General features: G+C 48.7%; 1 long non-coding RNA gene across 7 annotated transcripts in view; it reads left to right on the top strand.

The window, feature by feature from the left end:
• The window catches only part of LOC115937803 (uncharacterized), a 193,781-nt gene that overhangs the window by 154,405 nt on the left and 17,140 nt on the right, over positions 1 to 22,236 (top strand). The gene's annotated exons all lie outside the window — the stretch shown is intronic.

The raw sequence follows: 22,236 nt of genomic DNA, 5'->3' as shown, positions 1-22,236 counted from the left end.
TGGGGGCTGGGGGCTGGGTCATGCAGGACTCCAGTGCAGGTGAGGAGTCTGGATTTGATTTTATTTTGGGGGAGGGTTCTCATCAGGAACGTGACATGATCTAATTCACAATCTCGGTCATGATCACTTTGGTTTGTTAGTGGAGAAAGGACTGCAGGAGGCAGGGGTGGAAGCCGGGAGACCAGAGAGTGGGGGCCCAGTGATGGGGCCGTGGACCAGGGAAGAAGGTGGTCAGATTTGGGTGTATTTTGCGGGATCACAGACAGGTCTTACGGAGGGATCAGATGTGGGGGTGCAGGAGGAACCAGGGCCCACTCCCAGGGAGACAGGACCTGTTCTTGGCATTGGTGCAGCACTTGTGATTCTGGGGATCACAAAAGGGGTCTTGGCTGCAACCAGGGGCCACTGGCTTAAGAAGCAACAGCAATAGTGCGTGCCAAGGTGGTGGGGGGGGCTTTCAAGGAGATTGCAAATGCTCCTTCCATGCTCGCTAAAATGCACCATCCCTTTCTCCCCAGAGGAAAAGGCAGCAGCTCAGGGTTTTTTCTCTCATGAGCAGGGGCTGAATTAATCTGCCAGTGCTAAGCAACATACTGGAAGGGGGTCCCGCTGCTGCCGTGTCAGGCGGGGATGTGGCCAAGTATTTCTCCCAAAGGTCTACAGATGGGGGGCTCGTGGGAAGGGCTGCTAGGCAGGAGGGAAGACACAAGTTGCTGGTGTTCGCAGCGTTCCCTCTGATCCTTAGAGACCTCCATGTTGTTCACCAGAGCTGGCGAGCCCCGGCCAGAGGGGATCCTCAGCATTGGCATGTCCCAGAAGCTCCAAAGCAAGACGACCCACCCCTAGAGGTACAGACCCATCACACACCTCCTGTGCTTGTCACAAAGAGACCAGCTGGCCGTTTCTTTAGATTTGTTTTTTTCTGTTGTTTCCCGCCCTCCCCCCCCACCCCTTCGGGAGGGTTTATCTGGCTGGGACCTACGTATTCTCTGTCTTATCTGCAGAGGGGTCTGGGCGCGTGTCCTTTTCTGAACACTGCATGCCTCTTTGGAGAGCAGTCCCCAGGGAGAAATAAATAGTGCTCCCATGCTGGTGACCAGGAGGGGGCTTTGCTTCTGATTATAGTGTGAGGAGAGCTGGCCTCCTTTGGAGCCTCTCAGGTTTCCACCCAGAACTCATCTGCTTTGTAGATGAGTGGGGAATTTTTGTTCTGGCCCGGGTACGGACAATGGAGTTCTTTTTCTCATTTCCTAGGGCAAGACCACCGTTGATCCCTAAAGGTTTCTTTCTCAGTTTTTCGTTATTTATTCTCTTTATCCTCATAGGCCATTCCCCTCCCCTCACAGGCAGCCCTTCTATCCTATTTAATGGACATCTCTTTTGTTTGTATATGCACCTTCAAAGTATGGACTTTTAACTTATATAAACGGTATGTTCTATAAATCTCCTTGTTGCTCTTTTTTTTTTTTTTTACTTACCACCGTGTTTTTAAGATCCTTCCATATTGCAAAACATGCATCTAGTCCTTTGCTTCCAATTGTTGCTATAGTCCCAGCCATAAATACCCCCACATTTTACCCATTCTCTTAGCTTCTGTTAGCTTCCTTCCAGTTACCTGGACTATATTGGGACTTTCTTGCACTAACCAGCTGGGATTCAGGACACAGAGACTTATTTTAATAGAGATTTAATAGTCATCGGGGAGGTGTGGGGAGATGCTTCACTGTTTAGCTTTTGATTGTTTGCTCAACAAACACTGAACACCCACTCATGATGCCCTATGGGTAAAGAGAAGGAGGCAGTGGTCACATCGATGCGGTTTGGAGCCCAGCAGATATGGGTTTGAATCAGACTCTGATACCCACTGGCTATGTGACCTTTGGCAAACTGACTTTGCCCCTCTGAGCCTCAGTTTCTTCTTCTGTAAAATGGGGAGAATGATAGTATTCATTTGATAAGGTTATTGAGAGTGAAGTGAGAGGCTGCATGTCATTGCTTTGTGTGATAAAACTTTTTTGGCACCCTGTGAGGAGGGTTGGATAGATGTTTATATCCCCTCCATGTTCTGATGTTCTGCTGGATCTACCGTGTGTGTGTGTGTGTTTGTGTGTGTGTGTGTGTGTGTGTTGGGGAACAGTTTCCTAGCTGAGGCCGAGACAGTGGCCACCCTGTTGAGTAGTTCTTTCCCCATCTATGTGGAGAGCCCCTGGTCCCGTACCAGAGTCAGCCACACGAGCCGCCTCTGTGTGGTCCCCAGGCCTGGGGTTTCTACTCTAACACTGACGTGGCCTCTGGAAATGGACTGGTAGCAGCAGAAAGGCTCGTGTTGGTCCTGAACACGCTCAGAGGGTAAAACACCGTAGAAGCTGGTAGTGGGAGTCTTCAAGTGGCCAGAGAGCCCCCCGCCCCAAGGACCCCCCAAGGCCTTGGGACTGAACAGACTCCAGCTCTGGAAAATTCTTCCTCTGGTTGTCATGGCAGTGGGTGTAGGATGGGAACCTTCATCCCCATGGGGCACCACAAGGCCGAGATTTTGGGTTGACACAGACTGTAGGGTGGCCTCAGGTCTCTACTGCAGGGTGGTCTCCGATGCCCTGGGGCAGGACGGGGGGGCTCCCTACCTGTTTATAGCATTTCATCATCCTCTTGCTAAAAAGATCCTTGAGCTAAGAGTATCTAGCTGGGTTCGAATTCTGGCTGTACCATATAGGGGTTGTGTCCCAGAGCTGCCCTTTGATACAGGAAGCAAACGAATTGGATCCTGTCCACCAAGTCACAGAGCAGTGACAGGGGGCTTGACCTTGGGCTTTACACTTACCTAAGTGCAGACCAGAACTCCGAGGCTGTAGAGGACAGAGAGGTCCCAGTTCCCCAAATTCACACTGCTGGTCAAGGGGAGATTCAGGGACTCCAACCCAGATCCTTTGGATACCAAAGTCAAAGACAGAATTTTCATAGCGAGGAAATGAACCTCCCAGGGACTCGTTCTTCTGCTCTGTAAAATGAGATAATCAATCACCACTTACTGTTCGGAGTTGTGACGATCGAGCAGCTTAGAATTTCTTTGTTTAATAGGTAGCTCTGCAGAAATGGACTCTGTAGTCTTCAGATCCTCCTGGCTTGGATCTGGGGTCTTAAGCATGAATGTTACTCCGATGAAGGGCGGGAGGGCACGGGTTGGTAGGAGGCCGTAGCTCAGCGATTAGAGGTACAGCTGCTGCCCCAGAGCTCCTTGCAATTCGAGCTGTGCGACTTGCCAGCCTGTGCCCTTGGGCAAGTTATTTGGCCTCTCTGGCCTCAGTTTACTCCCCTGTCAGATGGGAAGAATAATGGTGCCTCCCTCGCAGGGGCGCTGTGAGGACTCTGTGACGTAATACATACACGAAGCACCCGGACATAAACATAAACGGACATGTTGACGACATAAATCTCAGCTGCTTATGATTACATAGAATGTTTTTTTTTTTAAAGTTACTTCTAGAGTCAACGTTTTTTTTGTTTTTGTTTTTTTTTTTACCGTAACCTCCCAAAAAGGAGGGTTAGAATTATGAATTCCATTTACAGATGAAGGAAGTAAGCCCCTTGGAGGTAAACTGATTTCCCAGCGAAAGGTTCAGTCCCCGGGGATGACAATGGCCGAGTCACAGAGCTCCAAAGCATAGCAGGTCCACCAGGCCAATGACAAAGCATAAATCTGACAAAAAGTGACAAAATGACAGTCACAGAGGCTGGAGAAAAGCAAACGGTGAATTCGGTGGCCTCAGGACCCTTCCCGATGGGTTCTCATCTGGAAAATGAGCAGCTGGAACTGCCAGGACCCCCAGCGTTCAGTGACCCGCACAAAACGTTTTGCCAGACGTAAGTAATAATCTACTGGGAACTAGAAGCAAGAAAACAAAAACCTCCTAGGGATGTAGATGAAATGACTGAATGTCCATTTATATATAATGTTTGCTTCATTAATTGTATGACACACACATACTTAAGATCACATTTTATATAAAATAATTGATTGATTGATTTTTCCTGCTGCTGATATATACTTAGAAAATAATTAGCGAACCAGAAAAGTAAGGAAAGTTTTATAACTTTAACAAAACTCATCTACTGCATATACTTTTTGTTGAAGAACAGGAAAAGGAAGAGACACCATTTGGAGTTGCCTGGTGGTTGAAAAGTTGAGAAAGAATTTACTTGAACTATTTTGCTATGCAAAATAAATTGAGAGAATGAGAGGCGCTTGACAGTGTGAAAAACATCTTGGGTAGAAGGGGCTTTCTGAGGAATATTTGGTTGGGAAGATCCTTACCTTCTATTTGTTCACTTATAGCATTTGCCAGGCACTGCACTCAGTGCTGGAATATAGCAGAAAATTATTTTGATTTGGTCCTTTCTCTCGAGGAGGTAGACATAAATCAGTAATCATGCATGTGGATATTATATATATATATATATATATATAATTAAAACCTGAGCGTTCTGAAGAGGTCTATGAGGGAGCATGGCAAGGAAATTGGGAGGGCTTCCCTGAGGAAGTGACATTGGACCTGAGAGCTGAAGGATGAATAAGAGTTAACTGAGTAAAGCAAAGAGAAAAGAACAGTTATGGCAGTGAGAACAGCACTTGAAAAGGCCCTGAGGTAGCATTCAAGGCTCTGAATGAAAGCCAGCGTGATCGGAGCACAAGCTTGGGAGGAGCCCAGTGTGAGATGAGGTTGGTGGTACCTGCAGGGCCATGGTGTGGCAACTTGTCTTTATTCTGAGAGTGGTTTGGAGAGAAACTCAGTTTTCACAAGCAGATGACCTGATCTGACCCCAACCAGGGAGAGATTTTGTTCTGCGGTGAATGGTGAATCGTGGTGTGGAGAGAGGGGATAGGGATAGTTGCTAGTCCACCTGGTTGAAATCTCAGCCCTGCTGCCCTGTGACTCCGAACAAGTTACTAAATCTCCCTGTACCTCAGTTTCCTCACCTGGAAAATGGGGCTAGCAATAACATCGACCTCACTGGATTTTCTTGGGGATTTAATGATTCCATATAGATCATCTTTGCTTGGAACAGGCATGGCCCATGAGAGAGGCTCAATAAACCTTAGTTATTACCATCATCATGGCGATGATCATGGTGATGACGATGAAATCTCAGAGCTCAACATTCTAGAAGGGGTCCTCCTAATCCTTTCCGCCCTCTGTCTCCTGCCTCACCTTCTGTAGCCCTTTCCTCAAACATCACCTTCTCAGAGAGGCCTTTTCCAGATCATCTTATTTAAGATTGCACCCCCGTGCCAGAATCCTACATCCTCCTTGTGTGCTCATTTCTCCCTAGCACTTAGCACCATGTGACACATGATCTTACTATATTATTTATTTTGTTCGTGGTCTGTCTCCCCAGTAGAATGCCAGCTCCCACAGAACAGGAACATTTGACACTTTTATTTACCACTGTCCACTCAGTGCACTGTATCCCACAGCATCCGGCACCTAGTAGGTGCTCAGTAAGTATTTGTTGGATAAATGAATGCTAACTGTGCCTCTCTAATATTCGTGCTCTTGTTCAAAACCTGACCCACTCCCCAGGCTGCTCTAACTCACCTGGTGGTTCATTGAACAGCAAAAGCAGCAGTACGGGGGAGAAAAAAAATCCCCAAGGCCTAGAAGGGGTGGGGGATGGACAGGGAAGGTTTTGAGGCACTGGAGATTTTGGTGATGGGGGAAAAAGTGAAGGTCTTTTATAAAACCAGCTCAGCAGCCTGATCTTTTTAACCTGATTAATCACATTAAGACTTAGTCAATATCCACATTTCCTCAGCCCTGGCCACGGCAGCTGGTGGGAGCAGACTTATTCAATATTTAAGAAGACCTGCATTGCAGGCGAAGGGTTTGGGCTGTGTGCGGAAGAACAAGCAGCAAATGCTCAGGGACAGTCTCTTAAGTGGTGGATTGTTTTTTAAAAGGAGAGAAACAAGAGAAGGAAAGGCCCCAAAGCCTTCAGCCTCCCCCTGGCCTTCCCAGATTTCTGATGACATTGACCAGCACACCCCAAAGTTATTTGCTCTGACTCAGGGCGAGAGTGTACCCACAGAAAGGAGGCTGGCAACCAGGAAGCTTGGTCTCATGGGTCCCCTTTTTCTTTTCTTTTTTTAAAATTTTTTGAAGATTTTTTTTATTATTTTTTAATTTTAATTTTAATTTTAATTTTTTTTTAAGATTTTATTTATTTATTTGACAGAGAGAGGCACAGCAAGAGAGGGAACACAAGCAGGGGGAGCAGGAGAGGGAGAAGCAGGCTTCCCGCTGAGCAGGGAGCCCGATGATGTGGGGCTCGATCCCAGGAACCTGGGACCATGACCTGAGCCGAAGGCAGACGCTTAACAACTGAGCCACCCAGGTGCCCCGGTCACCTTTTTGTAGCATTGGCATAAAGTGGTGGCTTTCAGAGTGTGGTCCCCAGACGAGCAGCATCAACGTCACCTGGAACTTACTAGAAATGCGAACTCTCGGGCTCTGTCCCAGACAGAAACAGAAACCCTGGGGTGGGCAGGGGGGACATCAGTCTGTTTTCACGAGCCCTCCACGGGACTGATGCATGACCAAGTGTAAGATGCCCAGGCAGAAGGGATGGGGGCCTGAAGAGGGTGTGGAGCAGGGCCCATGGTTCTAAGCTGGTGGGTCTCCATCCTGGCTGCACATTATAATCTTGCCAGGAACACTTGCAAAAAGTGTGATGGAGATACTCACCATGACGAGTTTCTTCTTTAGGTGGTTTGGTTGGGATCCTGGAATTAGCATTTTTGTTTGTTTTTGGTTTGCATATATTTTGCATATTCTATTTTATTTTAATTCCCATATGCTGGAATTAGCACTTTTTACAGCCCCCTAGTCCCTCATGCTCAGGCTCACCACCTGAGAATTTTAAAGAGCACCAGAGCGCATCAGTTTGGAGATTACCGCACCTGGGAGAGGACAGGTGGACATGAGGCGCTGAAGGTGGAGGAAACAGAGAGGAGAAGGGTATTAAGTTCAGACCTTACAGGCTGTGCTTGGCAACCAGGACTTCATGCTAGAATTGTCTTTTTTTTTTCTGAAATGAGAGCTCCCAGTTCCCGAGCATTTAGTGTGGACCAGCACCATGCTGGTAACTCTGCATGCCTCATTTCTTCCACCAGCCCTGAGAAGAAGGAATATTTGTAACCCCCATTTTCCAGACAAGGGAAGTGAGGTACAGAGAGGCCAGGGAACGTGCCCAAGGTCCCAGGCTAGCAAGGGACCAAGCCAGGACGGCAGCAGTGAAGTGTCTGAATTTAACCACTTCCTGTCTCACGGGTCCCTACACCGAACACAGGTTGGCTTCCTAGGAAGGGTGATTATTGAGGAGAGGTCCTTAGGATGTCTCCAGAAGCACCCCGTGAAGTGGCTATTGGAGAGGCTGAGTCTTGTGTCACTTCCTCCTCCTCGTGCCTCTAGATTCAGACCGTGGTTTCAGTTCTGCCAGAAGAACTTGCTTTTCTAGGAGCCTGGTTTTCCACCCAAGGCTTCTGCATCCCCAGGTCCCACGAAGGCTTGTGAGGGACACTTTTGTGTCCTTTCTTGCTTTTCATATGGCAGCTCGGCCATTCAAAACCAGACCAAAAACTCGCAGATAACTGCCAAGCCTCCACTCATGTTTCAGAGAGAAATGACCTTCATGCTTTCTTTTCTTTCCTCAAGTTTCTTTTCTCAAAGAGAGCTAAGACTCAGGGCCAAGGGGACTCACTCTTCACTTGCCCTCCGCTTTGAAAGATGAGGACCTTCGTACTCCCTCAGATCAGGCCTCAGTCAGTGACCTGGTTGATGGCAGGAACTGAGCTGCAGCCTGGTGTGAGAGGAACCATGGGCAGCCGCCCCCAGCTCACTGCAAACCTTGTTCCCCTCGGGGCCCACGCCGTGGGCACTCGATGGCAAAGACACTCAGAAACCCATTTGCTCCCAGCCCTGCTTCATTATCCGATCAGACTCCAGAAAAGCCGTGTGCTAGACAATTCCTGTAAGTTTTCCGTTCCTGGCGAATCCCCAAACCAATGTGTTCACTCCTGGCTGGTTTCCATCCTCCCAGTTCACCTCGTTGTGCTCCAGAAAGGTGAATGGTTGGAGGAACAGGGTTTGAAATGCACCTTGGGCGTCTCGGGGGAGAAGCTGGCCCGGAAACAAGCCATAATGACAGTACTCTGTAGGTCCTTGGCGCTTTTCCTCCCAAATTGCCTCTTTACGTCAATTATCTCATTATCTACCCCTTGCCTCAACCACACTCTGAAAAAATAAAACAGAAAACAGACCAAACTACTAAGCGTTTGCCCCACTAAATAGTCCTCATTGTAAAAGGGAAAGTGGAAAGGTAGGAGCACTTGTTGACTAGTATTATATATATAAACATCTGCATATCCTAAGATATATAGCATATTACACATTATGCATATAATATACTTTCTACTTTATATATACACACATATATATGTATGAGAGAGAGGGAGTTGATTCTCATTATTTGGAGAAGTTACATTCTGCAAAGTCACCATGATCACTGAATTAGCAAATACTGAATCATTGCTCCTAAGGGAAATAACGCGGTTAGGTCCCTGCAAGCCTCTCCTCACACTTCATCAGCCGATCCATACATATCCTTTGTTTTATGTGTGTTTCTGCTTAAAGACTCCTTATTCAATACCTGTCTTCATCTGTTCAGGCTATGGTAACAAACTACGTTAGACTGGATGGTTTATAAGCCACAGAAATTTCTTTCTCATAGTTCTGGAGGCTGGAAGCCTGAGGTCAGGCTGCCAACAGGGACGGGTTCTGGTGAGGATCCTCTTCTGGCCTGAGGACTGCTGACTTGTCTTTGTGTGGCAGAGACAAGAAAACTCTCTCGTGACTCTTAGATGGGCACCAATCCCATCATGAGGGCCCCACTCCCATGACTTCAGTTAACCCTGATCACCTCCCGTGGCCCCACCTGCTAATACCATCCCATTGTGGGGGTAGAGTCCCAACACATGAATTTTGAGGGGACACGAACATTCAGTCCGTAACAGTATATAGTATTGTTGGTTCATTAACATTGAACTCACGGCCAATGGCACATGGTGCATGAACTTATCAGACAAATGTAGTTTCTCTGTAAGGCACATCGCAGGCTTCTTGCACTTAGGAACCCCAGACAGCACCTCAGAGCTATGCTCAGGGGCCATTTTAAACAGTGAAATCACCGTTTATCATCATCGTTTTATTGTTTGCGATAAAAACGCAAACAACGTGGCATTAAACGAGACCTTGAAAAAGAGACTTGTGTGCAGTATGAGAGCTGAAGGCAGAGTTGCCAGTTGGACTTTAGCGGCTAACACGCATGTTGGGCGACTCCGTTTTTTTCTGGCTGTTCTGTGTGTGTGTGCACGTGTGCACATGCCAAATGACCATGAAGGTGCCACAAGTATTGCTTTGGGGGCTACAAATAAAAGTTAGTGAGTAGGCAAATTCACAAATATGGAATCTGCAAATAATGGGAATTGATTCTGAGTGTGCGTGTCTATCAGTCGGGATTCCGTTGATTGTAAACCTCACTCAGGCTAGTTCAAGCGATACAAAGGGACATTTATTGGCTAATGTGCTAGAAGAGTCCACAGCACGGCTGAAGCATGACTGTATCCAGTGGCTCAAAAATAGCATTAGGATGGAGTTCCAGTTCTCTAGCTCTGCTTTCTTCTGGGCTGGGCTCTCTCTCAGGTGGGCTTTCTCCACCTGGGAGAACCCCACCAATGTCCGTAGAACACAGAAACTCAGGGCTTAGCTTCCCACAGTTCACAGAAATCATTCTCCACAAGATTGACAGCTCCGTGGGGGGATGAGGAGCGGACATGTGTTCCTCCTTTTCGTGGTACCAACACTCCAGTTTTCTTTTAGGAGCTACCCTTTCCATATCTCAGTGCATGGCACTCTGATAGGGACCTCAGCTCTGCTCGGGTCGTATTTATTGACTTCCCATTGGCCAAAGAAAGCTACATGCTAAGTCCAGAGTGAGTGTGGAAGGAACTACCCAAGGTGGAAGGCATGTTTCTTGAGGGACATTAATTTAACAATCTCCTCTGCTGCCCCAGTACAAACTGGACCATGGCCTGTGTTCCGTATTTTCCCTGTTGGCGTCATATGCTTTTGAGAGCTCATGTAAGTCCCTGGAAATCTGGAGGCTGAGAGGCCCCTAATGCAATAAAATGCTTCGCCTACTAGTGCGAGTAGCTTTGAAAAGAAGAGAAACTAAATCAGCTTCAGATGTAGTTTTTTAAAAAGATTTTATTGATTTATTTGAGAGAGAGAGAGAATGAGCAGGGGGAGGGGCAGAGAGAGGGAGACAAGCAGGCTCCTCACTGAGCAGGGAGCCCGATGTGGGGCTCGATCCCAGGACCCCGAGATCATGACCTGAGCGAAGGCAGATGCTTAACCAATTGAGCCACCCAGGTACCCCCAGATGTAGTTTGAATATAATGTCTTTTCAGAAAGTCTTCAAGTCAAAGGATGGACAGTGACTTATCGGATGCACCTTAAAGGAATTGCGTGTGTGTGTGTGTGTGTGTGTGTGTGTGTGTGTGTGTGTGTGTGTATGTAGTGTATACAAAAATGGACTCTGACATCTGGGGTTTGGACGCGGACTCTGCCATCTGTTTAGCTGGAGACTTTGGGCCAATACCTAACCTCTCCTTGCCTCCGTTTCCTGGCATAAAACGGGGCTAAAGACTGAGTTGAGGACTGAGATAGATACCCACATGTGTAGAGCACTTAGCGCTGTAACAGAATGAATGTTCTCAGCTGATTTGGGGCTCAACGAAGGGGGAGGGGCAGGAGGAAGAAGATGGCGGTGAGTATTTAGAGTCGAACTGTGCTTGACTCCCAGCCCTATTACTTACTGGCTCTGCTTCAGTCTTGGGGAAAGCCAGTTAACCCTTACCCCAATCTTCCCGTTTGCGAGAAGGACTCTGGTGTCTCTTGGCAAGCATGACATGAGCCCATGTAAGTGAATCACATAGCGTGGCCCCTGGCACCTGATAGACGATAAATACCATTGCAGGTGTTCCCAGCAGCCTTTATACCCCCGAAGTGTGACCAGGGAAGCTTGCCTCTCCGTATTCAGTGCCAACCATGTGCCAGACGCTGTTCTAAGTGCTTGAAACGTATTAACTCATTTAATCTTTCAATGTCCCCCACCCCGAGGGAGGTACTATTCTCACTGTTATTGTCCTCTCTGGTTTTCATGTGAGGGAAGTGAGGCACAGAGAGGTTAAGTGACTGTCCTAACACACAGATAGGAAGAGGCAGAGCTGGGATTTGAACCCTGGCAGCTCGGCCCCTCTCAACCTCTGTTCTTCTCTGCCTTCAGTGACGAGGATCTCATGCCCGCCTGCCCCCGTGATCGTGAAGACCAAGGGCTTTGTAAATCGCAGGGAGCTCCATCCGTACTTGATGTTCTGATGGCTATTTCCATGGGGACATGGGGGGAGAGAGAGGGAGAGACAGGAACTTTGGTTCATTCATGTCCTCCAGCCAACACCAACCGAGATTCCTTTTTCTGTTACTTTCTCCCACCTGGCACCAGGAGGGTCTGGGCAGGGCAGGGGGTGGAGGGAGGCAGGTCTTCAAGATCTACTATTCATGGCAATGAAGAGAAGCTTTCTGTTCTTTTCGAAGTGGTCTCAGATTTCTTGGCATCCACACCCCAGGGAAGTGGCCACGGCCACACTGTTTGAGGCAAGAGGTGTCCTTCCTGGCTGGAGACTCTGGAACTCGTGTTATTTTTCGGGTGGTGGAGTTTCTAGAAGAACACCTGGGTAACACCTGTGCCAGAACTGGGCCAGGTAGTAGTCTTTACTACTCTGTTTTCCGCTCCCACCTCTCACCAGCCCTAGGAAATAGGTTCTGTCACAGCACCCATTTTACAGATGAGGAGACTGAGGCTCTAAGAAGTTAAATAGTTTGCCCAGACTCACCCAGCTTGGATTTAGCTAGCAGTTGGACCCAGGTCCATGTGATTCCAAAGCCTGAGCTCTCTCTCTCTCTCTCTCTTTTTTTTTTTTCAAAGCCTGAGCTCTTGATGGAAAATTCTGTCATGAAATTTGTACCTTGGGTGAAAATGAGGGTGACTGTGTGTGTGTGTGTGTGTGTGTGTGTGTGTGATGCCAAGGCGAGAAAACAAGTAGGAGCCCTTTCTGGGGTCCTGATTGCCTTTGCTTCACAAGGATGAAGTGAAAATAAGCATTTTCCCAGGACAGGGAGCATCTGAGGCCAGAGTACTTAATCTTTCTGTCTCAAGACACTGGCTCTGCCTGCTTGATAAGAGAGTCAGGCCAAGTCAGGGAGTTAGTGCAAGGAGGTGACTGGACCAGGAGGAGTCCATGACATGAGCTTGAGCTGTTCCTTTCCAAATGCAGAAAGGAGAGGCCATTCCAGAAACGCATGTCACCCTCTTTACAGCAGCCCCAACAAGCAGTTTTGCTGTTTGCATTGGATTACTTCCAGTGATGGGAGCTCCTCACCTCTCAAAGCAGCATACCCTCCTTTGATACCTCTGATGGTGAGAAGGCCATTCTTGACCTAAGCCCGTCTCCCTCACTGTACCTCCCACCAGTTGGTCTGTCCAGGCAGCTGTGTTATAAGAGTGGTGGTCCAGAGAGGTGGTTTTTTAAATTTAATTTAATTTATTTATTTGACAGAGAGAGAGAGAGTAGAGAACAGAGAACAGCAGGGGAAGCGGGAGAGGGAGAAGCAGGTTCCCTGCTGAGCAGGGAGCCGAATCTGGGGCTTGATCCCAGGACTCTGGGATCATGACCTGAACCAAAGGCAGACACTTAACCAACTGAGCCACCCAGGTGCCCCCAGGGTAGTGGTTAAGAGTGTTGGCACTGAAGGGAGACACACCGGGGCCTATAAGCTGGCTAGCCCCACCATTCCTGGCTGGTGACCCTGGGCAAGTTAACGCACCCCTCTGAGCCTCAGAAATAGGAGTAATGTCAGAGCCTACCTCACAGGATGGTGTGGAAAAGGAAAGGAGGTGGTACTTGGAAATTGCCCATCTGAAGGCTGGTGCTCTTAATTTCTATGCCATCCCACCTTTGCTAAGGACAGACCCTCAGGGTAGGATAGTGAGCTGGTCGTAAGCACAGGCTCTGGAGCCACACTGCTGGGATTCTAAATGTGTCCCCATCATTTACTAGCTGTGTGACCCGGGAGAAGTTACGGAACCTCTCTGTGCTCCAGGTGCCTCACCTGTGAAGAGGAATAATCACTGTTCATTGGCTCATTGTGAGGATTAGGTGAGCTAAGTAACCTCGAGCCGTGCCTGGCATGTCACAGGCTCTCCGAAACTGGACGCACGCCCAGAGGAATAAATGAGGAGAGTTTAATGAAGAGACATTTACAGTCACGTGAGCAATCCAGCAGGTCTTGGATGCTCCACGGCCCAGCACCCAACGGAGGGAGCCATCAGCCTCTCTAGGCCTGGAGGGGCACAAGGGAACACTTGTGGACCCAGAAGAGAAAGAGTTGTATGGAGGAGGGGCGCCTGGGTGGCTCAGATGGTTAAGCATCTGCCTTCAGCTCAGGTCATGATCCCAGCGTCCTGGGATCGAGCCCCGCATCGGGCTCCCTGCTCAGCGGGGAGCCTGCTTCTCCCTCTCCCTCTGCCTCCCTCCCTCCTCATGCTCTCTCTCTCTCTGTATCCCTGTGTCTCAAATGAATAAATAAAATCTTTAAAAAAAAAAATAGCTCAAAAAAAAAAAAAAAGAGTTGTATGGAGGAGGTCCTCCTGACAGGAGCTGTGACACCCCAGCAGCCAGCCCACGGTGACCAGCAGGAGAGGGCCAGAGGATACATGCCCTAGCCTCTCTCTTCCCACCCTCCAGTCTTCCGCTGGTGCCTGCCATTAGACAAACCCAGCCAGGAGCCAGAGGACAAGGGAGCCACCAATACCACCCACACAGGACATTCTCCCAGGGCACAGAGCCGGGGGGAGGGTGAATGCATCTGGAGGAGTGGATAGAAATATCCAGCAAAGCTGTTTTATTATTGGGTCAGACCATACAATGCTGCCACTAGCCACCGTATTTGCCATACAATAACAGCAAATTAGTATGCCTAGCCAGATATTATATTATTTGCATCAGTAGTCAATGGAGTAGGGTAGTGAGAAGGCTCATTTATAGAAGACCCAGGTCTGCTTCCTTGGATATTCCACCTGCTACCAATGTGACCTTGACAAAGTGGGGCCTCAGTTTCCTCATCTGTAAAAAGGGAATGCTATGTCTCTCGTCTGTGATTGCGAAAATGCTCTTCGGATGTGAGGATGAGGCCCACTGCCTTTTTTTTTTTTTTAAAGGGATAAATGCCCCTCTCTGCTCTGTTTTGTCCCCATGGTAGAGGAGGGGTCAGGATGGCGCTTGTGATCTCTGTGGCGTGATGAGCTTTAGGGCTGCAGATAAGTCCGTTCCAGCGGGGTTTTAATCAGAATGAGTTTCACTGCAACTTGGGCCTGAGTGGCAGCCAGAGGCCATTAAGCTAACTGACTTGTTTTAATACGCAGACCTGGCTCGTCACATTTTCCTGTTTGGGGTCCCCTGTGTCTGGGCATGCTTGCGCAAACACAAAAATCAGTCCTGAGCTTTTCCTCTCTTCCTTGCACACCACAGCCTAGCTGGAGCAGAGATAAGCTTGGTTAACAACACAACAAAGGCGAGTTTCCACTTTATCAAGGAATCGGGTGATTGGCTGGACCGTGCAGGGAGTCCTGGAGAGCATTCTTTAACAGTGTGTGCACTTAGTAGTTCAGTGTTTGGATTTGTAGACTCAGGGCACAGAGGGATTAATTTTTTTTTTTTTAAAGATTTTATTTATTTATTTGAGAGAGAGAGAATGAGAGACAGAGAGCATGAGAGGGAGGAGGGTCAGAGGGAGAAGCAGACTCCCCGCTGAGCAGGGAGCCCGATGCGGGACTCAGATCCAGGGACTCCAGGATCATGACCTGAGCCGAAGGCAGTCGCTTAACCAACTGAGCCACCCAGGCGCCCCGGCACAGAGGGATTCATAACCCAGAGGAGGAAGGAAAGGTTTGGGGTACCCCTCTCCAGCAGGAGACATTCTCCTCGGGAAGATCAATTCTGGATGCTCACCCCTGCCTTCGGTGTGTGAATGCACACCCTGTTGAGACTTCCTGGCTGTGTGTCCTTGGGCAAAGGACTAGACTTCTCTGGGCTTCCGTTTCCTGATCTGTGAAACTGAGTAATAAAAGACCATGTTTTCTAGGATTGTTCTGAAGCTCAAATGAGATGTTGCACATGGAATACTTAGTACAGTCCCGGCCCGTGGGAAGCACAGACAGGGTGGGTTAGGTTGTTGCTGCAGTAACACATAATCCCCAAAGTTTCAGCGGCTGGAACAACAGAGATTTGTTTCTCGCTCACGCTCCCTGGATGCGGTGGGCTAGTAGGGGGTGTCTGCTCTGCATGTATCTTCCCACAGGGACCCGGGCTGAGGGGGGCTCCATCCTCGTACATCCACGATTGGCAAGACAGGGAAAGGGGAATGTGGTGCAGAATGCAGGAGGGCACGTGATGTGATGAGTGTTATACGCACAATGGGTGTTATAAGCAACTAATGAATCATTGAACGCTACATCGAAAACTAATGATGTACTATATGCTGGCTAATTGAACTTTATTTAAAAAAAAAAAAAAATGCGCCGGCTTCTGTTTCCACCTGGGAACGTTTATTGGCCAAAATGGCTCATGTGGCCACTCCCAGCTTCCCAGGGAGAGAGAAGGGCAATCCTATCACACGGTTAGTCAGCAGCACCAACGACCACCACCGCCCTCAAAAACAACCCTTGCTTTAGTACAATTACACTGTATCTATCATATGATAATATCATATATTGTTATTTCCATTATTCATCATTATCATGCTGCATGTACTTACTCTGGCTTCAAAAAGCCGGGGACGTTTCCTTCTAGTGCCAGAGCTGGGCTCCCATATCTTTAGGAAAACGCAACTGAAATCATTGTTATTAATAGTAACGTAAATTCATGATAGCTCCCACTTGATGAGCAGGTGTTTTGCACCGGGCCCTGAACTGAGGGCTTCCCACACACCATCTCATTTAATCCTCACGATAGTTATAATTTGGGATCTAACTCTACAGACGAGGAAACTGAGGCTCAGGGAGGGGAAGACACTTGTCAGGCTGGTAGACTGTGGGATGAGTTTGGCTGCCACACCCTTCCCTCGGTCTCCCTGCTGAACTGTCTGCTAGAGCATGTGGTCTTAGCCTCTGGTTCCTTAAATGCAAGCAGGGTTGTCTGGGTGGAGATTGCTTTAGGTGACGGGGTTAATCATGGCCTGCTCTCTCTTTTCGGTCCTGTTTCCCCCTGCTCCCTGCCCTCCGATCACCCCAGGCTCCATTCCTGTGAATTTCTCCAGTCCACAAACATTGCCATGTCCACTGAAGCCTCTGAGTCTTTGCTCACTCACGTCCCCATCCCTTTCTTCGTCTTTTCAGTCTTGCACACTCCGGCTCATCCTTTAAGGCCTGGCCCAAATGTCCTCTTCACTGGGAAGACCCTTGCCACCCCGACCCCCGGGCAGAACCAATACCAGAATCTTCCTGTTCCCATGGCATTTAGTACATTAACAAATCTGAGCATTTTCTAGACACACACAGACACAGCCTTTTCAGAGGAGGGAAGAGATTAGTGGTTGTTTTTAATTAATGCCCGCTCTCTCATCCCGACTTTTAATACCACCACCTCATTTGTCTTATTAAGTACTTAGTTTTGCTTTTAATTAGTGCTGTTTATTGTCACTGAATTTTAATTGTCAGTGCAGGGTCTCAGCAGGCCTTGGTGAGGAAGCTTTACAAATGTTTCCTGTCCTCCTGCAAGGCCTGAGCTTGGGTGGCAATGCCCAGAACGCAGGGGGGTTCCAGGGGGTTGTTGAAGGCTGGTGTATTTCTCCCCAGGCCTCGACCAATTCGGGCTGCCTTTGACATCCCTGTGTGCTCCAAGGTGGCTGGTCTGTGAAGACACATAGAGCTCAGGAGGGTTGCAATGGCAAAAATTCAATTCAAATTGACTCGAGAAAAAAAAGGAGGAACATATTGGCTCATGGTTGCCAAAAAGGCCAGGATAGATTCAGGCATGGCTGGGTCCAGCATTCCAGTGCATCATCAGAGCTCAGGTCTCTTTCCATCTTTCAGCTCTACTTTTATCCTTTGGCAGGCCTTTCCCATGTGGTGGTGGAAGTGAGTAATAGCAGCTCCGGGCTTCTGTTCTACCAGCTAAGCAGTCCCAGAGGCAGGCCTTCATCTGTCCAGATTGGGTCATGTGCCTATCCCTGGACCAACTGCTGTAGCCCATGGGCTATAGTGCACTGATTGGCCCGGAAAGGGAAGTTGGTCCACTTCTAGGGACCAGAATGGATGAGCTCCTCCTAAGCGACACAGAAAGAAGGAGGGTTTCCCGAGGGAAAATTGGGGTGCTGTTACCCCCAAAAGAAGAGTAAATGCCAAATAGGCAAAACCAAGATATCTCTATCCCAGATAATCCACTGAAATGTCTCACTCAAGCCTAAACAAACACTGGAATTTAGACCTTTGTTCTCCTCCTCCCTAGCCAGACCCTCAAATAACATTAGCAATGACCTCCTTGCCTAATGCTTGAAAAGGAGTTTGGATTACAAGGTCCCTGCACATATGTTAACTCATCAGCTCTTCCCAGCAACCCTGCAAGGTAAATATAACAAAGATGGGAATTTCTATGTCCTCATTTTACAGATGCAAAAACAGGCCCAGAATGACTACGTGACTTGCCAGAGTCACACAGGAAATAAAATGAATAGGGGAGCCGAGGTTGGATCCCAAGACTCTGGGTCCACAGCCAGCTGTTGTCGTATAACAATGGGCTGCTCTCTCCATCAGCTTTTGCTGTGTAACAAAGCACCCCACAGATTGGGGCCTCAGAACAGGAGCCATCAATTTATCTCATGATTGTTTAGGTCAGCGATGGGGTTGAGTTCAGCTGGATGGTTCTTCGGTCTAGGCCCGACTTGGATGATCTTGTGTGGGCTTGTTCACATCTGTGGCCAGCTTGTGTGTTGGCTGGGAGTGACTAGTTTATGATGGGGCAGATGCAGCAGCTAGGACGACTGTGACCCTCACAGTGTGGTCTCTGCCACCTGCCAAAGTTGCAGAGTGGCGAGGGCTAGGCTCCTTGCCTACCTGAAAACCCTATAAAATGGGGCCTGTCCCATGGGACTCTTTGAAGGCTTATGGCAGGAATCATCTGTTAGTGATGTGTGGCTGTGGGAGAACCATGTGGAGGTGACAGTGAGTTTGCTTTGTTTCAAGACCAGGAGCACAGAAGTGCCTTCACCTCGAGCATTTCTCGGGCCTATCTCTGTCCTTGTCTCAGGCACCAACCAGCTCAGCATGGAAGGAGCCAACGCCTTGCCATTCCAGCCTTGGCCAGGTTCTGGGGAGGCTGGGGATGTCCCAGCTGGCTTCAGGAACAACAGCAGGGAAGCCAACAGAGGCCTGCATCTTCTGGATGTAGCTGGCCGTATAAGGGACACTGCAGCTCTAAGAGAGGAGTCTGGAATGGCAAGGAGTGTGGGCAAGTGGAGGGGCACTCAGCTCCATCAAGTGTGACAGGCAAGGCAAGAGACTGCCATCTTTCTCTCTGCTGGCCCATGTCCTTGCCTTGGTAAGGGTGTGTTGGAACCCTAAGAGCTTGGCAAATCAAAGTTGGATGCATGGTTGAGACAGAATAGAACATATTCAGCTTAGTTCTCAAAGCTTTTCCGTGGCATCCATATCATTCAGAGTGGAAGCTCAAATGGTCCTCATGATCTGGTGTTCCCCCCCTTCCCTCGCCCCACTGCTGCTCTGATCTCAGCTCCTACCCATCTCCTTTTTCTCGCTCTAATCCAGCCACTCTGTCCTCCTTGCCATTTCTCCAACTTACCAGCACATGCCCACCCCAGGGCCTTTTCACTTACTTTCTCCTCTGCTTGGAATGCTCTGCCTCAGATATCCACATGACTCAGTCCATTACCCCCTTCAAGTCTTTGCTCAGATATCATCTCTCAGTGAGGCCTCCTCTGAATACGTATTTAAACTCAAACTTCCTTCTCAATCTTCAATCCCCCTTCTTGGTCTTAATGCCTTACTGTTTGGTTATTATCTGTCTTCCCCCACTAAAAGCAAGCTCCACAAGGACAGTGATTTTCCTCCTTCTTGTTTGTTTGCTTTGATGTTGTATCCCCAATGCCTAGAACAGTGTCTAGGCATTAGATGTTCTATATTAGATATATTAGATAATAGATGTTCTATAAATATTTTTTGATTCTTCCTATTTCTCAACAGAAGCTGGCAATCTGTATTTTTAATTAAGTCCCATGCCTTTAGAATATTGGCTTGATTTTACTTTTCAAAAACACTGCATGGGCCAAACAAAACATATTTTCAGCCTGGACCCTGTTCCTGGAACATCTCACCCACCCCCAGTCTCCCCCGATTTGAGGTCCTTGGTACAAGTTGCATTTCCCACACCATCAGATAGTCTGAGTTTTTCCAGATTCCTAATTGAGCAGTGATAGGCTGGATTCAGGGGAAGAAGGGAGGGACAGGAAAGGGACACACAGAGATAGAAGTGACTGGCGCCGTCCAAGCTGGTGGCTGTAGGTTCTGCTGCGAAGCTTCTGGGTGAATTCCAAGACTGTGGGGCTGGGAGGCCGACCGTGGCATCGAATTCTGCGCAGACAGCAGCAGCTCACGCCGGTTCCCTGCAGTGCCCTGCAGTGCCCTGCAGTGCCCCATAGAGCCCCCCCGGGGGCCCGTCCCATACACCTGCTAGAGCTCTGAAGTTACATGGGCTTTCAGAGTTGGTTTTTCAGCTCCTCAGAAAGCAACAGAAGACCTGGAGATTCTGGTGGTTGGAGGCACAGTTCCTGAGCAAACAGTGCCAAGGGGAGATAGGCAGAACAAAATGCAAAGAGGGAGAAATGCAGGGTTCTGGAATCTGGCTTTTCCGGGCTTGAGACAGAGTCTTCATGGTAGTTTCGGATGCAAGGTGGCATATGGCTTAACACCAAGCTGTGCAGAGGGGCAGATCTGGAACGGGCCTGGCTCTGCCCCTTACATGCAGATTTATGGAGTGCCTGCAGCACTCGTGAGAGTGCTTAGAAGATGCTGTCAAGGCAGAGAGAACAGCAGAGGCAAAGGCCCAGTAGCTGGAAAAGCTGGTGTGACAGGAGGTGTGTGTGGTCAGAGATACAGGGAGGATAGTCGGCAGAGGGACCTGGCAGTTCTTTGAATTTAAGGAGGAGGCCTTAAGTCTTACAATAGGCAGCCACCAAAGCACTTTATTATTTTTAAATTACATTTAAAAAAACTAAATGTTCATTTATTTTGAGAGAGCTCACATCGCCACACAGTTGCAAATCCAAAGGGGTACTTTGTGAAAATTCTCCTTCCCAGCTCAGCTTCAGCGACTCTTCCTCTCCCCATAAGTGAGCAGTGTTGTCTGCCTCATGCTCGTTCTTTAGAGATACTTTATGCATGTCTAACCCAAAGTCACACGCATGTATCCTGCCTTCCCTTCACCACTCGAGCACACGAGTGGTGTTGATCTGGAACCTCATCCTACATCGCAGTGTTCACACCAGGCAGTTTATCCTAGTGACACAGCCATATCTGTCATAAATCATCTCTTATTCCTTCCAGCTGTGTAGTATGCCACCGTCCAGCTGCGCCCCACCGGCTAGCCGGCGCTTAGTATTAGGCATTTCGATTGCTTCATAGACACACTTTAAGCGGGACCTTGGGAAGCCCACTTAAATGGTCCATGACTCAGTGACTCATCTGTAAAATGGGTAAGAAGACCATCTCTGTGCAAGGCTACGGTGAAGGCTGAACAAGATAAAACTTGACAGGCACTTAGAGGGTGGCAAGCCCTTGATACAGGAACTGTCGGTTGTTGCTATTGTTTTTGTGATGCAAAGTAGACTGTGTCTTGGAGCTTGCTCTGGGAATGGGGGCAACCTGTGTGCAGGAAAAAGAGCTGGAGCCTCTGACTTCTGGGGAGGTGGTGATTTTATGCTTTCTGAACTTACAGCTGCAGGACTGGATCTAAGCCATGGCTTCGGCCCTGACCAAGCCGAAATGTGTGCTCTTTCAGCATCTCCAGGGCGGGCGCTGGGTGGGCGCGTCTCTGCTTGTTTCTGAGGCTGAGAGGTGGGAATACAGTCAGGGGCCGAGGGTCACCAAACACTCGTCAGGTTTGAACAATCTAAAACCGAGGAGGAATGTTCTGTGGGTGTGACCAGAGTAGTAATGAGCGCGTGGGCTTGGGAGAGAGTTCAAATCCTAGCTCTGCTTCTTGGTAGCTGTATGATTTTAAGCAAGTGGCTTAAGCACTCTGAGCCTCACTTTCTCACCTGTAAAATGAGGATGCTCTCACTTACTTGGGAGCAGGATTGTAAGGATTCAAGCAAATGGTAAAGGTATGGACTTTTGCACATAGTAGATGCTCAAGAAATGTTAGTCATCATTGCTGGATAAACTGTATAGTCTAGGGGAAGCAGGAAAGGGGGGTTACCATTCTGCAAGTGCTCACAGCATGTCAGGGACTCTTGTGGGTGCTTAAACTCACCAGGTCGGCAACACCAAGGTTCTGCGGGTTCTAGGGCAGAATCCTATGTACTTTATCTGACACGTGCATTTCTCCTTTGGCTCCCGGAATCAATGTTGGTCAGGCCTCCTGTCCACTGGGCTGATGGCTTCTTTGTAGCACGCAGTAGGAGAGGCAGGGGCACCTGAAAAGGTCAGAGGCTTGCCATTTCTATTAACTCATCCTCAAACCTGACATCTTGGCTGGACTTCATGGAGCACCATCTGCGGGCGGGTAGGAGAGCGTCTTAGGATCTCCTCCTATCAGGTTAGAAGGCGGTTAAGTGGCTTGCCCGGGGTGATGAATCAGGGATCAGAGCCCTGCTGTCCTAAAAGTCTCCCTTCCACTCCCCCATGAGGTCGAGTTCTCTACAAGCAGAACCAGTGATGGGATTTGTAGGACTAGTGATGACTCAGAGAAGCCGTATAGGGCAGTGGGGGATGTGGCTTCAGCTGGGGTCTGGCCTCAGCCTGATCCCGCAGGGAGCTCTGGAGCCGTTGGTACAC

This window comes from Leptonychotes weddellii, chromosome 13, assembly GCF_054177405.1.
Source record: "Leptonychotes weddellii isolate Sample4059 chromosome 13, ASM5417740v2, whole genome shotgun sequence".
NCBI lineage: Eukaryota > Metazoa > Chordata > Mammalia > Carnivora > Phocidae > Leptonychotes > Leptonychotes weddellii.
Note: the sequence above shows the minus strand (reverse complement) of the source record. Positions and strands in the feature narration are given on the sequence as shown.